Genomic DNA, 17,809 nt, shown 5'->3' on the forward strand with positions numbered 1-17,809 from the left:
GTTAAGTTTGTGAAAGATTAAGGCAACAAAAAGGCCTGGAAAATAGCCTAAGTGCTAGCCACACGGGCAGAGACACGGCCATGTGTCTCAGCCGTGTGGAGGACACGGCCTAGCACATGGGCGTGTGGCCTAGCCGCATTGTTCAATTTGTTTTGTTGATGTCATAAACAAAGAGTTACACGGCCTGAGGACACGGGCGTGTTGAAGACACACGAGCTTGTCCCTGTGTCCACACGGGTGTGTCCCTGCGTCCACAAGGGCGTGTGACCCTATTTCATGAAAATTTTTCTAAGTTTTCCCAATACTTTTCAAAGTTCTCTGTTTAGTCCCAAGCTGCCTTTAATGCATGTTTAGAGCCTCGATAGCTCGTGTAAGGGACATTATGCATGTGATTGAATGTTTTTAATTTAAATGAAATTTTATGGCTCGGTTTTATGAATTGGTGTACGTTTAAGTTCGGTAATGCCTCGAACCCTGTCTCGGCATCGAATACAGGTAAGGGGTGTTGCAGCTTCTTTGTAGCTTAAATAGTCAGCTAATGAACTGAATTGGGTAAGCACTTGGACGATTTTGGGCTGTCCTTTTCTTGTCCAGTTTAGTTTACTCGGTTTGGTTTAATCGGACCACTTCTTCATAATTAATTAGTCATAATTTATTAACCCAAATTAAATTGGATATAAATTAAAATTAATTATATTATGAATAAATACATATAATTTTGGACCATCTTAGGCTGAAATTTAATTCACCTCGATACTTCAAATTGCTTCTCGATTTCGTGCTTCTAGCAATGTCTGCCGAGCCATTTTTCGCCCTTTGTGTAAATCTCTCGAAAATAACCAAATTCATCAAAAATAGTTATGAAATTAACTAAAATTTAACATGTTCATATTTTAGGTGCACTTTAATTATTTTATAAAAAGTAATTATTTTTCGACAAGAATTTAACCGAATTCATATGAATTTAAATTAAAAAGGGTATGAAAAAATGTGTAAAATTTTTTTGTGTTTCCACAACCCCAAACTTAATTCATTGCTCGTCCCGAGTAATGCACAAATTGAAAAGAATTTCTCATAAAAACCATTGAAAAATTCCTTCAGAATAACATTCTTCCCATAATTATGAATTTAATATACAGATAAATTTAGGCTTTTAAACCCTAGACTTAACTTCAATTGGACTTTTGGAATAGTTTCCCTCAATACACCAACTTACTTTGCTTTCATATGCTCTTTTGTACATCTTATTTTAAGAAATCATGCTCTCTTTTTTTAACACGAGCATTTACTAAATGTACTACAATTTTAGAGCATTTGATATTTCTTTTCAACTCCCCCAAACTTATTTTTAAAGAATACTTTGAATAGTACTGAGTCTAGTGTTTGAGACAATTTTAAGATAGTTAAGAGAGAAATGATGGCTAAATTTGCAAGGGTTCAAATAAAATTAGGTCATATAGTCTCAAAGTTGGGTTTCAAAGGATAAAAATTTCATCATTGTTGGCTTGAAAGGCTCAAATGGTCCAAACAAAAGTTGCCTAAATCATTTTCAATGTTCCATGCTGCTTAGGATTTCGCCTCAAGAAACTACTAAGTCAATTCTAAAGACTTAAACTTTCATGCATGCCTAACTTTCGTAAGGAACTAAAAATTTATGGTACGATTTGCATGCTTTATTAGAAATACATTCATATCATTATTAAGCTAACAAAATAATTTATTGAAATAATAGAACTTTATTTATACTGAAGTTTAGCATACTTAACAAAATTTCCAATTATTGAACAAAATATATCCTACTCATAATTAAAAGAAAAATTTATTTTGAGTGGAAAAAATTCAGTTTTTCGGTCCCCTCACTTAAGATGAACAATGTCCTTATTGTTTAAAGTGAATAGATACTATACACCAGGTAGGATTCTTGAAAAGAGGAGGTGAATCAAATTGATTGCTTACGTACCAAGCTCCCTCTAGATCCAATCCTAGACATGTATATACCTATTGCCACACTTTATACTTTGTGACTTGTTCATTATTCATGATTTCCATCTCTTGCTTTATTATGCGAAAATAAAAATTCCTAATTAAACTTAATCCTAAAATGACCTAAGAACAGCAATAAAATAAAGTCAAGATCCCCCTTTCATTTATTTGCAGATCCTTTCGAATTCGACTCATCTTTTGTTCCATCATTATTGCCTTTGCATGAATCACTTCACTCCTTATTCGATAAAGGACTCCATGGTTCAAATATACAATCTGGAAATTCAGGCACAAAAATAAATGGGTCATTGTAAATTTTCTTAAGAGCACTTCTCATTGGCTCATCCCTTATTTTTGAGTATTTCCAGTAAGCTTGTTGTTGCCATTGCATATGCTGCATTATGTCTATCAATTTTGATAGCTCATATCGAAAATCTGGGACTTCAGCTAATTGCATTGTGGGGTCTTTTTCTTCTTCTTCGGGGTCCTCACTTTCTTGAACTCGTTGCTGTAGAATAGATTCTCCAACTATTTGATAGAGGTCCCAATCTGTGATTGGGATCTCGCTATAACCTGTCTTCTTTACGTTTGCAAGAATTTTAGCTTTCAAGCACAAAATTGTTATTGTAGAAGGAAAGTAGGCTAGGCCAGAACGTCTAATGGCACAATTTCGCATCTCTCTCAGGATGATTTTTCCCACATCAATGGTCTTTCCATTTAAAATCGAGTATAATAAGACCATTCGTTCTAATGAAATTGTAGTCTCGTGTGAACTAGGCATAAGGCTGAAATAGATGAAATAGAACCATACCTTTGCGAGTGGTGTCAGATATTCTCTTCAACAAGTATGGATTCCTTACTTTGACACAGTCCATTTAGAACCTGAAACTATAAGTTCCTCGAGAATTTCTTGCAAATTTTTAGGCTCTATATTGCTCATCAAGGAGAATAATCATCATTTTCGAAATCAGGCAATTCAAATAACTCATTAATAGCGTTTGGATTTATTGGTACCTTGATTCCATGAACTGGAACTTCTGTCAATTCGAATGAGGTTAAATTCAAATAGATTTCGCGCACTAACTCCTCATCCACACTAGGTCTCTTCTCACAAAACAACTCTCAATTGAGGGCTTCAGCAACTTGACGAATACGTGCCATAAAGTCTTTGTAGTTGCTCTCTTTAAATGTAAAGCCTTTCTCAGGATGCATCTGTTGATTTTTGAAGATACTCTCGTATCTTGCTTTGGCTTTTTCACAATGGAACTTGTTTTGTGTTTCATCAAATTAGGCGTAAGCACGAGTTCTCTTGCGAGGCACGATTAACCTGAACAAAAGAAGGGAAAAATTATTTTCTCAAAAATTTAATTAATAAAAATTATTAATGATTCAATAAATTGAAAAATTAAATATTAAAATAAAATTAAAATTTAAGAGAAAATTCAGTCTTACCACATTTTTTTAAGAACTCCTAAAAAAAATAGTTAGAAAGCAAAAGAGGTCGATTTAAGGTAGGTTATAGGATTTACCTAAGGATGGGTGAAGGTGTGTGCCGCTCGGGTGCTAGAACGCTGCTAGGTGTGTGGGTGGAAGGGCGCAGGAGCAGGCAACAGCGTGCGCGGGAGCTAGGCTAGGTGTGCGAGTAGCACATTGAGCCTTGTCGAGTAGGCCTGGTGTAGGCGCTAGGAGCAGGTGCGGGACACGGATTGGGCAATTTGGGCTAGAGCAACAGGCGTTGAGTAGGGTCAGGTGCGCAAGGCAGCGCGCGATGGGCAGGCGTACGCGAGGTCTGCTGGGCGTGTGCTGGTCGACTGCTGGGTAATGTTGTGGCTAGAAGCTTGTGGCACTTAAGGGATTTGGTGCTTTGGGGTTTTGAGAGATGAATGAATTGAGGGAAGTAAGGGTGGAATTTATAGTGAGAGTAGTAGGAATTAGAGTAGAATTCTTAGTATAATTTAACAATAAAAAAAATTCTAATTCTAATTCTAATTCTACTCAAAGTTAACAACAATTAATAATCAAATATATGCATATTAATTTATTAATGCTATTACTTTATTAAACCAAGATTAAAATTAAAGTAATCCTAATTCCATGGTAAGTTGATAAAAATTAATATATCAATTATAATAGATATAATTAAAGATTACCATCTTATGTTTTTAATTAAAAGCATTTATTCTAGATGCCTTCTGAAAATAATTACAAAAAAAGGCACCTAATTTTTATTATTTACGAAAAGAGCAACCAAATTTTAAAAATAATTCAATTAAGTCCCTAGACTTAATGAAAATTAGAAATTGAGTTGCAATTTAAAACTTGGATCAAAATTGTCCTTTTTATTTGAAAGACCAAAAATTTAATTTTCTATTTAGGGAATAATTTCTCGAAAAATTATGTTAAAATCAATTCCCAAGAAAGACTGGAGGGGTCACAAGCGGTCCCGCTTAAGTTCCAATCTCCTAGACAGAATTTATTTAAACATACTAATCCAAAAAATATAACCTAAATCATTTATTAAAAAAAAGAAAATAAGAAAATTTAAAGATCCGATAACATGAACGAAATTTGATTCCGTTCAATCCTATCTCCCTAGTAATGTTTCTAACGCTGAGCATTAACTTGAAAATTACCTCCCTTACCTTGGAGTTCAACAACTCCGTATAGATAGACGCAATGAATCGTAAATGGACCGAACCAACGTGATTTTAGTTTACCTGGAAAGAACCTTAATCTAGAATTAAATAACAAGACTTGCTGACCTGCTTCAAATTCTCGAACTCGAATGTGATTGTCATGCCATTTCTTAAGTCTCTCATTGAGTAATTTGACATTTTCGTACGAGAACTTTCAGAATTTCTCTAGCTCATTGAGTTGGAGCATCCATTTCTCTTTAGCAAGCTTAAGATCCACATTGAGTTGTCGAAAGGCCCAATAAGCTTTGTGCTCTAACTCCAAGGGGATATGACAGGCTTTCCCAAAGACTAACCTGTAGGGTGACATCCCTAAAGCTGTCTTGTATGCCATTCTGTAAGCCCATAAAGCATCATCCAGTCTTTTGGACCAATCTCGTTTGCTCGGCCAAACTACCTTCTCAAGTATGCCTTTGATCTCCTTATTTGCCAGTTCAGCTTGCCCATTCGTCTGCGGATGGTAAGCTGAAGCGACCTTGTGTTTCACTCCATGTTTATCCAATAACCATTTCAACCACTTGTTCACAAAATGGGACCCTTCATTGCTGATGATGGCTCTTGGGGTTCCAAACCTTGTGAACACATGTTTCTGCAAAAACATCATCACAACCTTAGCATCGTTTGTCGGATATGCTTCAGCCTCAATCTACTTAGTCACATAGTCTACAGCTACCAAGATGTACGGAGGGAAAGGACCAAGAAATTCAATACCCCAAATATCGAATAATTCTACCTCAATGATGTGTGTTCGAGGCATCTCATTTCTGTTGGTAACATTTCCAACCCTTTGACATCGATCACAAATCTTTACGTAAGAATATGCGTCTTTGAATAATGTTGGCCAGAAGAATTCGGCTTCCAGTACCTTGGCTGCAGTACGTGTACCTCCGAAGTGTCCCCCACTCGGAGTTGAGTGACAATGGTATAAAATCTTATGTATTTCATGTTCTGCCACGCATCTCCTAATCATTTGATATACACACTTCTTAAACAAGTACCGCTTTTCCTAGAAATAGTACTTCACATCGTGAAACAAAGTTTTCATTTGATGATACGTCTTATCAATCAGCATCAAATCACAAGCTAAAAAGTTAGCAATATCAGCAAACCAAGGGGAATTATGGACGTGATTTACCTTCAGCATGTGTTCATCTGGAAACGTCTCTCGAATTAGTATAAAAGGAGAGTTCCCTTCTTACAGGTCCAATCAAGATAAGTGGTCTGCTACTTGATTTTCTACTCCCTTTAGATCTTGAATTTCAAGATCGAACTCTTGAAGTATAAGCACCCATCGGATCAACCTCAGCTTAGCGTCTTTCTTGGCAAGTAAGTACTTAATTGTTGAGTGGTCCGTATAGACAGTCACTTTGGTACCTACAAGATAAGATCAAAACTTGTCAAAAGCAAACACAATAGCAAGTAACTCTTTTTTTGTTACCCTATAATTTAGTTGGGCTCCTATCACAGTTTGACTTGCGTAGTAGATGGGATGAAAAACTTTGTTCCTTCACTAACCCATGACAGCTCCTATCGCGAAGTCACTTGCATCACACATCAATTCAAATGGAAAATCTCAGTCTGGTGTGACGATTATGGGTGCCGAAACTAGTCGACTCTTCAAATCTTTGAAAGCTCTTAAGCACTCTTCATCAAATTTGAACGTCGTGTCCTTCTCCAATAATTTGTATTAGGGTTTAGCAATTTTGGAGAAGTCCTTGATGAATCTTTGAAAGAAACCGACGTGGCCCAAAAAGCTCCTAACACCCTTTACAGATGTTGGAGTTGGGAGTTTCTCAATAACATCTACCTTTGCTTTATCAACCTCTATTCCATGTCTTGTTATCCAATGCCCTAGAACAATTCCTTCTCGTACCATGAAATGACATTTTTCCCAGTTAAGTACTAGGTTAGTTTTTTTGCATCGCCTTAGTACCTTGGCTAGATTGGCTAGGCAATCATCATATGTATCTTCGAATACTGAAAAATCATCCATAAAAACTTCCAAATATTTCTCAACCATGTCAGTAAAAATAGAAATCATACATATTTGAAATGTAGCAGGTGCATTACATAAACCAAATGGCATTCGTCTAAATGCAAATGTAATGTACGGGCAGGTGCATGTTGTCTTGTGCTGATCTTTCGGTGCTACTGTAATCTGATTACACCCCAAGTACCCACAAAAAAAGCAGTAATAGTCTCACATTGCGAGTCTATCCAGCATCTGGTCCAAAAACAGTAAAGGAAAGTGATCTTTCCTAGTCACCTTGTTCAGCTTCTGGTAAACGATGCAAATTCTCCATCCCGTAACCGTTCTAGTCAATATCAACTTGTTATTCTTGTTTTCAGTGACCGTGACACCTCCTTTCTTTGGCACGCACTGGACCGGACTCACCCATGAACTATCTAAGTTGGGGTAGATTATACCTGCATCTAACCACTAGATGATTTCCTTCTTGACTATGTCCTTTATGATGGGATTCAATCTTCGTTGTCCATCAATCGTCCCTTTCTCGCCATCTTTTAATATGATCTTGTACATGCATACAGATGGACTAATACCACGAATATCAGCTATGGTCCATCCGATAACCTTCTTGAATTGTTTCAACACCAGAATGAGTTTTTCTTCTTGCTCAGTAGTTAATTCTGCTGAAACAATCACAGGGAAAGTAGAAGCGTTACCTAAATAAACATATTTTAGATATGAAGGTAGTACCTTGAGTTCTAATTTAGGTGGCTCATCGATTGACACTTTTGGTTGGGTATAATCCCTTTTCGCAAATTCTAAAGATTCAAAATGGGATTATGGATTAAATTTCTTTTGATTAGCTTCTAACAACGCTAAGTATTCATCCTCCTCTTCATCATTCGGAGGATCTGATGTCAAAATTTGTTCCAACCTATCCTCAACATAGTTGAGCTTCTTCTCCACTATTAAATCCTCTAAATCGAATATTGCAGAAAAATCATCAATTATGTCAGAAAATCACATAGACTTAAAAACGTTAAATGTTACCTGATTATCTTGAACAATCACAGTAAGCTCGCCCTTCTGCACATTGATAAGGGTCCTTCCGGCGGCTAAGAACGGTCTCCTTAAGATAATTGGCACTTCTTTTTCTGCTTCAAGGTCTAAAATAACAAAATCAGCAGGGAAAATAAATTTATCTATACGTACCAATACATCCTCAATCTTTCCCTCTGGATGTGCTAAGGATTGATCCGCTAATTGAAGTGTAACCGTAGTTGGTCTAACTTCACCAATCACCAACTTTCTAAATATTGACATAGGCATCAAGTTAATACTCGCACCTAAGTCACATAATGCCTTACCATAATATATTGCTCTGATGTTGTAAGGTATGGTAAGACATCCAGGATCCTTCAACTTTAGGGGTAATTTTTCTTGAAGATATACACTGCATTCCTTCGTCAGAGCTACCGTCTCAAATTCTCCAAGTCTTCATTTTTCAGACAGGATATCCTTCATGAATTTGACGTAGTTCGGCATTTGCTCAAGTGCTTCAACCAACAGGATGTTGATATGAAGTTTCTTGAGTATGTCTAGGAACTTCTTGAATTGAATCTCCTGCTTTTGCTTTTGAAGTCTTTGAGGGTAGGGTGGTGGTGGTTTCTTTACTAGAACTGGTTGATTCATCTTCTATGGCAATTCTGTATCTAACGAAGTTATTAGTTTATCAGAATTAGCTGGTTATGAAATTATCTTGTCAAGTTTTGCAAATTCTGGTTTTTGTGAAACTAGAATTTCAACACTCAATTGAACTTCCTCTGAATCTGAGACGTAAGATTGCTTCTTTTCAGCTTCGATGGTGCTAGGCGCTACTGTCTTTCCATTCTCAATGTCAGCACTTTGCAATGCTCCTTCCCTAAATTCCTCAGATTCTCCGTATCACTAGGTAAAGCACCTTTGTGGTCAGTTCTTGAGTTTAGTAGCATGCTGGCCCACTTGATTCTCCAAATTTCTTAGAGTGGCATCGTTTTTCGCCATGTATGCCGTTAATAAATTCTCTAAACTATTGGATGATTCAGCTTGAGTTGATTTCTGAACTTGTTGGGGAAAACTAGGTGGCTAGGTTAGTCTAGGTTGGGCCTAAGTGTTACTGGTTCCAGCCACTTGGTTACTCTAGGAAAATTTAGGGTGATTTTGCCACGATGGGTTATAGAAATTAGATTGCAGTCCTTGCCTTCGTCGATTTTGGTTCTAGTTAACCATGTAATACATGGATTTTGGGTTCGATGAACATTGTTCAAACAAATGTCCTTCCCCACAATAGACACAGGCTGTACTTTCAAATTGATTTGGTGGCTATGCTGCAAAACTATTAAACCCATTAGTTGTAAGATACCTGAGATGCGAGTGAAGTAAGAGCGTCTACTTCATGTATTCCAGCAACTCATCTTCCCAACGTTGTTCGATTGGTTGGCCATTGATAATTTTTTCTGGCAATCCTCTCAATGATTTCATAAGCCTCATTATAAGACTTAGAAAGGAGAGCACCGTTAGCAGAAGCTTCCACTACCATCCTCGTGTGAGCATTGAGACCATTATAAAATGTCTCAAGTTGGATACAATGTGGGATTCCATGATGAGGGCACTTTCGTAATAATTCTTTGTACCTTTCATGTACCTCATACAAGGACTCATCATCCATTTGTTGGAAAGTAGTGATCTCGTTCCTCAACTTAGCATTCTTGTTAGGCGGGAAATACTTCATAAGGAATCTTTCTGCTAACTCTTACCATGTGGAAATTGAGTTTGGTGGCAATAAGTTCCACCAGGCTCGAGCTTTGTCCTTTAGTGAATACGAGAACAACTTTAATCGTAAGGCATCTTCAAGTACTCCGGCTAGCTTGAAAGAATGGCTTACCTCCATAAACAGTCTTCGATAGGCATTCCGTTGAATTGACCCACTGTATGAAGCATCTGGAACATGACTGGCTTCAGCTTGAACTGTTGTGCCTCAATTTCGGGTCTCCTAATACCCAGATTAAGATCATGAAACACTGGCACAGCATACTTTCGTAAAGCTCTATCCCTATCATCAGTAATAATGATAGGATTTTGAGCAGGGTTTGCTCAATTTCCTTGGATCAGATTTTCAAAGTTCATCTCTTCGGTCCTTTTCTAATTTTCTTGTCTTCTTCGCTATCAAAAAGTTCATTGAATCTCAAGGTCTACAGGTAGTAAATCGATAATTCGGTCAATACTCATAAACACCTGAAATAATCATTGAAAAATTAATTAAATTAAAAAATAGAAAAATAAACCAAAATGCAAAACTAAAAAATTCACAAATAATGACTTTTTAAAACAGTCCCCGGCAACGGTGCCAAAAACTTGGAACGACGGAAATGTGCAACTGTACAAAATCGCAACAAGTAATAAAAGGACAAGTAAATGTCGAGTTATCGTACCCACAAGGACTGTGAAAAGAATTATTTATGAATGCAATTTAAAACACTTTAGTGAAAAAAATATTTTGTTTTGAAAAGGGTGATTAAAAAAATAAGGTTTTAAACTAAATAAAAATAAAAGTTCTAAGTACGATTTCAGAATATGATTTAATCAAGATGACATAATTGTGTTGGATTAATTACATTTCTTTAACTTAGAATCATTAAACTCATATTTATGCTGTTACGAATAAATTCACTGCAACTGGGTAATTTGCTAACTTATGAATATACTCACCTACACAAATCCATTCATCTCTTAACATATCCCTATGTTAATTCAATCAATTAAATAGATTCTAATAAGCAAACATGTTATTTCACATACGTACTGATCACGTGATTTCGTGATAGGTTTTAAATATTTATAATTAATCGTTCTTGAAGCTAACTATTATCGCGATGTAGGCAAGTGTACCTATCGAACAGTAGTATAGTTTTAGCAAGACCGGATTGTCAAACCCAAAGGAACTAAAAGTACTAGTAATGACTGTCTTGTTATTATCTAGCCTAAGAATAAAGAGGTTTTGTTTTAACTAACTAATTATCTAAACTAAGAATCCACAGAGAATCGAATTGAGGAATTGCTTTTGGGAAAATCGATTGAATTAAGATGATACCTAAGGAAAAATCCACCTAGACTGTACTTGTTATTCTGGCTTCGAATCGGACGATTTATTCATTTAACTTGTTCCGTAGAGATCCCTAAGTTATGTTATTATCCCTATTCAAGACTAATAACGTCTAATCCTTAGATTTAATAATTGAGACCTTTCTCTAATTAACACCCTAGGGTTGCATTAACTCAATTTATGGATCCTCTTATTAGGTTTCACCCTAATCCGGCAAAATCTTGTCACCCTATGTCTAGGCGCGAAAACAACTCTGCTTAATTATGACAAATGTATTCTTAGACAGGATCTATTCCTCCTCTGAATAAGAGCTTATCTTGAATCAGTATCCTGAGTTATAAAATAATAATTCAGAACACATAATTAAGAACAAGTTAAATATTTATCATACAATTTAGAAATTAATAACAAGATTCATCTTAGGTTTCATTCCCCTTATGTATTTAGGGGTTTTAGTTCATAACTAAATAAGAAAACATCTTAGAATAATAAAGAATACAAAACATAAAGAAAACCCAAAACTCCTGAAGGGGAAATTGAGGAGAGATCTTCAGTCTTGATGGTGAATCCGACTTCTGCGATGGATCACTCGGCTTTCTTGGAGTAATTCCTTACTCCCTATTCTGTGTCACCTTTACTTTCCTCCTCTAGGGTGTATTTATAGGCTTTAGAATGCCTAGAAGCCCTCAAAATTGACCTTTTTCTGAATTAGACTCAACTTGGGCTCGGCAGGGACACACCCGTGTGACACGCCCGTGTGCGATTACTTCAGGCCTTTGCTCGAGCCTACCAAATTGACACGGCCGTGTGGTCTGCTTGTGTGAGAGGGTCCAGACTGTTTTGATTTTGTACTTTGGCCCATTTTCTTCGTTTTTGGCCCGTTTCTCTTTCCTTTCGCTCTCGTATGCTCTCCTGAGTATAAAACATGAAATTAAAGCATTAGAAGCATCGAATTCACCAATTCTAATGGAAAATCATCCATAAAATGCGTTAAACATGGGGTAAAAACATGTATAAATTACGGTTTATCAAATACCCCCACACTTAAGAATTTGCTTAGCCTCAAGCAAAATTCTCAACTCATAATCAAAATAAATTCTTCTCAACTTATAATTTCTATCGATAATATCTCAAAATAATCCATAGGTAACCATACATTGAGAATTCAACTAAAAGAACATAAAAGTTTCAAATATTCCAAGTTGAGTTTTTAATCATGCAAACATAGGTGTCTCCTCTCATCTAAGTAATTACCTTAGATTCAGAATATCATAGAGTTTCACATCCTCACTAAAGATTCACTCAAATCACTCGAGGTGTTTGAGGACAATAAATGAAGTACTCAATAGTCAATAATGAAAAGTCATTACCATAGGCTTGCATGAAAATCAAATCTCCACCACTATAATTTAAGATGATACATCAATCAAAAGGTCTTTAGACGATTATAATGAAGCGTGGTTAGGGGGTGTGGTCACAAGCTGAAAGAAAGGGTCAGAATCGAGATTGAGTTGAAAAATCACTTAACTAGAAAAATAGCTAGTCATTAATTGCATACAACAGAGCTTTTCTCAGAATATGGAATTTGACTTCTTTCGTTCAGAAGATTACTACTATTAAGATGTATACATTTTTTTTAAGAACAAGTTAAATACAAAGTAGAATAAAACTTAGCTAAGCAACTATTTCAATTCCAATCTCAACAAAAAATTGGGATCAAATTAATTTAGGGGATTTCAACAATAATGGGTTAAGGGTTAATATTAAGGGTAATACAAGAAAAGGGTTGTTAGGCTCAAGGGGGTTTACTAGGGGTTAATCGTGGAGGTAGGCTTTTCATGGCATGAGTGGGTTAATCCTAAGTGCCTCTATCATCTTGACATATCAAATCAAATAGTGTGGTCTTGACATGTATAATCAAGTAAGTTCTAGAATAACAGTTCAATACTGATGCACTCAAAGCAATAATAAAAGTGAGCATGAAAGAATTAATAAATGCTTAAAAGGCTCAAAAATCTCACAAAAATTATGGCTTTTTTATGTTTAAAACTTGTGAATTCCAACTCAAAGTAATGCCTAAACTTTGGGGAAACAACCTATGATTTTAAATTCTTAAAAATCAACTTATCTTGATTCTTTAATGTCTTGAGGTTTAAACAATCAATGCATAAATGCCTATGTTTTAATTCAAGATATATCAATCAACGTCATAAATTAATCAAAATTTATCCTAAATACGATATGAGAGCTTTTCAAGAGAACAAGATAGTCATTCAGGGATTTTTCTGATAATGAAATAAATACCCCCCACACTTAAGATGTACATTGCCCTCAATGTACAAAGATAGATATTAGAATATAAAAATAAGATAGGGAGAGAAGTGAAACTTCGTGTATGATGAATTCCTTGAACTGGAGTTTTGGAGAGTAATCGGTGTAAGAGTGGAAGAGGATACTCCGGCGGTGGTAGAGGCTCATTAGTCCATAAGTCCTGCGCCAAAAGAATATTATATCTAATGGTAGCTATGGTTGTGGACGATCAGGACATGGCAGTCGTGGAGAACCTTTCCCAGTGGAGTTTTTAGTTCCTATGTGATGATGAGCTTAAGAGCTCTATATAACTGTGATAAAATCAGGAACTTTTTATGGGATATTAGGAAGAATAATTACTCATAAAGAAATAACCGAAATTGATAACTAAAAATAAAATTCTAAAATCTAATAAAAATAAAAAGTAGTTTTAATAAAAAATTAAAAACATAAAATAATAAATAAATGTTTTTAAACATCTTCATCGCTGGATGGTTCGCAAGGTGGGACTAGCGATGAGATATGGCGGTGCTGACAAATCTACTGTAGTGTAGCATCAATGTTGTCAAATCGTTGAAAACATTGCTGCTCAAATCGAGTGAGGCGCTCAGAGATGTCAGCATATGAAGCCACCGCATGAACTGGACGAGAGGGTGGTGGTGGCTGAGTCGGTGGGTCCTCGTGCTGTGGAGGAACATCATCAGGAATGTCCTTGTAGGCCTCATCCTCGGTAGATTGGGTGAGACGATATAGAGGAGGGTAGGTTCCTCGGCGCTTTTCGATCATCTTCATGCTAAGCATGCTCGAGATGCCTTATGGAGACATCTGACCAATGAGGGTTAAGGATGATTCTTGGGCTGCGGTGCTGAAGGGCCCGAAGTGTCGAGCAAATCGAGTAACATAGGCGCCAATGGAGATGACCACCTTCCTATGCCGCTCTTTCTGGTGCTGAATCGCGAAGGCAATGAAATAGGCAAGGTCGATGACGTGCCCGTTCGACATACTCCATAAAAAGTAGGCGTCGTGGGTATTGACGATGCCAGTGCTCTCTTGCCCCCCCCATTATCGTGTGAGCCAAAATGGAGTGTAGGTACCTCACAGATGGTGGGAGAACTGATGCCTTGGAGCGGCTAGGATTGTAGGAGGTAGAGCCAGGGGCCAAAGTGTGCCAGCACTTCGAAGGAGAGAAGTGTATGTGGCGAGTGAGAGCATGTAGTTCATTCTCCTCCTTGCACTTCTCCGTATATAAGCCCAGTGTAGCACCGAACTCTAGGACGCTTAGCTGGCGAATTAATCCGCCTAGGCGAAATTGGATCATGTTGAGATCATCGTAATTCGTCATTACAGTCTGAAGATGAAGCGTTAAGCATAGTTCCATAGTGAGCTCGAGGTATGTTGGCTTGATGATCCCAAAGAGCAGCTCCCAATGGTCGGTGGTTAGGAGGGCCCGAATCGCATCAGCCAACTGAACTTGTTTTATGGTAGCCCAGTCGATGTAGCAGCCCGCAATTAAAGGTCGGGCCTAAAGTATTTGGAAAAGTTCTTCTTGGGGCCCTCAAGGGAACTGCACGAGAGGGTGACGACTTTTCGTGGTTGGACCTGCAAAAGATGACGCTCTCTTCCTCTTCTTCGAAGCAGGTATGGCGATTTTCTTTCCTCGTGAAGACGACATGGTACCTGCAATCAAAACCATTAATTCAACTTAAGGAATGATCAAAGTAAAATAAAGACAAATTTCAAATAAAAATCAGAATTTCAGCCACAACTAATAATATTAACCAAACATAACCAAAATAATTATTTTGATAGCATAATTTCATGACCTTATCATTATAATGACATGAGAATGGGCATAGTAATGGCATGTGTATGACAAAAGAGTGAGGCTTTCCTAACAACTCGATTTAACATGAAATGTATGATAAATAATCTAATAATGCAGAAATAATGAAAAAAATGGAAATAGCAAGAGAAAAATAAAGATTACTTTAAAAATAAACATTAACAGTAAGTAGAATAGAGGTGAAAAGAGTAAACAAACACTAATAGAGAACAAACACTAAGGGAGAGAAATCGGGAGTCAAAAATAGAGTTGGAGGCGGCGCACGGGCGTGGCAGAGAAGCCGTCTGGAATTACAGTGGCTACGGTTAGGGTTTTTGAGTGGGGAAGACAATGAATTGTGCAAGGTATTTATAGATTTTTGGGCACACGGCCAGGTAACACGCCCATGTTCCCCAATTTCAGCCTGTGTGATTCGTGAATTTTGAATTTTGGCGCTTCTAACATTTAGTCCACGTCCGCGTTCCTTGGGCCTGTGGGTGCACATGGCCGTGTTGCACAGCCGTGTCTGGCTTTGTTCACTTCTCCCACGCCTGTGTCAATCTAACAGGTTTGACCACAGGTAATAGACATGGGCGTGTCACATGCCCGTGCTGTTTTAACAGGTTCACCCACGGTTCTTCCATACGGGCCTGTCTCACGCCCGTATTATTTTGGCAGGCTCAACCACGGCCATGTCGTATGGCCGTGGCGTTTTATCGTAGCCCATGTTTGGGAAAATTGTTGCCCTGTTTTCACACGGCCCTAAGCACGTCCGTGTGCTTGGCCTGTCTCTGTGGAAAACCTGTATTCAAGAGCTCTGTTAGTAAGTTAGGTGTTGAAGACTAAATTTTAAAGAAGTTAATACAGTTAGTGCTCGGGTTGCCTCTCGAGAAGCGATTATTTATAGTCTAAGCTCGACTTACCTCTCCGTTGAATGATCATGGTGGTTTGAGGAGTTTATACTCCTCATTCCTACTATCAATCTCATCAAAATAAGGTTTTAAATGGGTATTGTTTACCTTAAAAGCGCCGAACTTGGGATGACTCACCTTGACCGTACCGAATGGGAAAATGCTGAGTACCGTAAGAGGGATTTCTTCATTTGGTGTGGTAGCGACAATGTGGGGATCTATGGCCTCTAATAAGACTCTATCTCCAACCTTAAGTTGATTTGGAAAGGTATTGAGCTCGTTCTGTCGTAGATTCAGTTTGTCGGGTGTTCTCGATTTATGCGTCCGCCATTCAGCTAGCTCCTCGATTTGTAGCATTTGATCTTTATGAATAGATCCTCTACTCTTGCTTGAGAATGGCTCATGTACTTCTTTCAAACTCATTTCCTACAAAGAAGGTTGCACCATATTGTCAGTTTTAGTAGAATGGTTTAGACGATCACCTTCAATTTCCAATGTGTTGTCGGAATTGCGAGCTTGAAGGGTGATTGTTTCGTCTCCCACACGGTGTGTGAGTTCACTTGTGCCAACATCAATAATTATTTTAGCAGTTTCTAAAAAGGGCCTTCCTAGAATTAAAGGAGTCTTGCTATCCTCCTCTATGTCTAGAATAATGAAGTCAACGGGAAATATAAATTTATCGATTTTAGCTAGCACATCTTCAATAATACACCTAGGAAATCTTATAGTTTCATATTCTAACTGAATGCTCATCCTAGTCTGTTTGGGTTTCCCGAGACGTAGTTGCTTAAACATTTTGTAAGGCATGACGTTGATACTAGCCTCTAAATCAGCTAATGCATTATTAACATCTAAACTACCAATTAAGTAAGGAATCGTAAAACTCCCTGTATCTTTTAATTTGTTTGGTAGCTTATTTTTTAGAATAGCTGAACGACGCCTCGTCCAACTTCCGCTTATTTGCTTAAAGCTCCTTTAAAAATTTCATTGCTTTTGGCATCTGCGATAGAGCTTTAATAAACGGTAAGTTAATGTGTAATTTTTTTAAGAGATTAAGGAATTTACCAAAATGTTCATCTGAGCGGTCTTTCCTTGTCGCATTGGGGTATGGCACACGAGTTTTATATTCGAAATTCACTGATTTTTTTATTATGACCTACCTCACCTTGACCTTTGCTCACCATAGTTTCTTGCCTCGGTTCTGGTTCAGGCTCAACGACTCGTTCGTCATCTTGAATATTAATTGCGTTGAGCTACTCCCTTGGGTTGGGTTCAGTATTACTTAGAAAGCTACCTTATGGTCATTCGGAAATTAGTTTGGAAAGCTAGCCTATCTGAGTTTCGAGCCCTTAGATCGATGCTTGTTGATTTTTAAGTGTTGTCTCGGTGTACTAGAAATGAGTTTCTGACACTGATATAAACTTTGAGAGCATATCTTCAAGGTTCGACTTCTTTTCCTTTTGATAGGGTGGTTGTTGAAAACCCGGAGGATGTTGTGGTCTTTGGTTTCCTTGACCGCCCCATGAGAACTTGGGGTGGTTCCTCCAACCTGCATTATAAGTGTTACTATATGGGTTATTTTGGGATCGAGAGTTATTGTTACCTATATATTGGACTTGTTCCTCCTCGATGCTAGGGTTGAAGGGTTGATACTCTGTGCATGCTCCTCCTCCATTCGTCTCGCACCTCATTACTGGATGTACCTAAGTAGAACCAAGTAAACCATCAATCTTTTTATTTAGAAGTTCTACCTGATTTGACAGCATAGTAACCGAATCGACGTTTTAAACGCCTGCTATTTTAGTGGGCTTAGTCCTCATGACTTGCCACTGATAGTTATTCAATGACATCTCCTCTATAAACTCATATGCATTTTCAGGTGTTTTCTTATTGATGGTTCCACCAGCAGCTGCGTCAACCATTTTTTGAGTTGAAAGATTCAGGCCATTATTGAACGTTTGAACCTATAGCCAAAGCGGT

At 37.5% G+C, this 17,809-nt stretch overlaps 1 non-coding gene across 1 annotated transcript; it reads left to right on the forward strand.

The window, feature by feature from the left end:
* Positions 1 to 9,278: 9,278 nt before the first annotated feature.
* On the forward strand, positions 9,279 to 9,385 carry LOC121231709 (small nucleolar RNA R71). The gene has a single exon (XR_005929764.1). It is a non-coding gene; the product is annotated as a small nucleolar RNA R71 (small nucleolar RNA).
* The last annotated feature ends 8,424 nt before the right edge of the window (positions 9,386 to 17,809 follow it).

Source organism: Gossypium hirsutum, chromosome A06 (genome assembly GCF_007990345.1).
Source record: "Gossypium hirsutum isolate 1008001.06 chromosome A06, Gossypium_hirsutum_v2.1, whole genome shotgun sequence".
Lineage (NCBI taxonomy): Eukaryota > Viridiplantae > Streptophyta > Magnoliopsida > Malvales > Malvaceae > Gossypium > Gossypium hirsutum.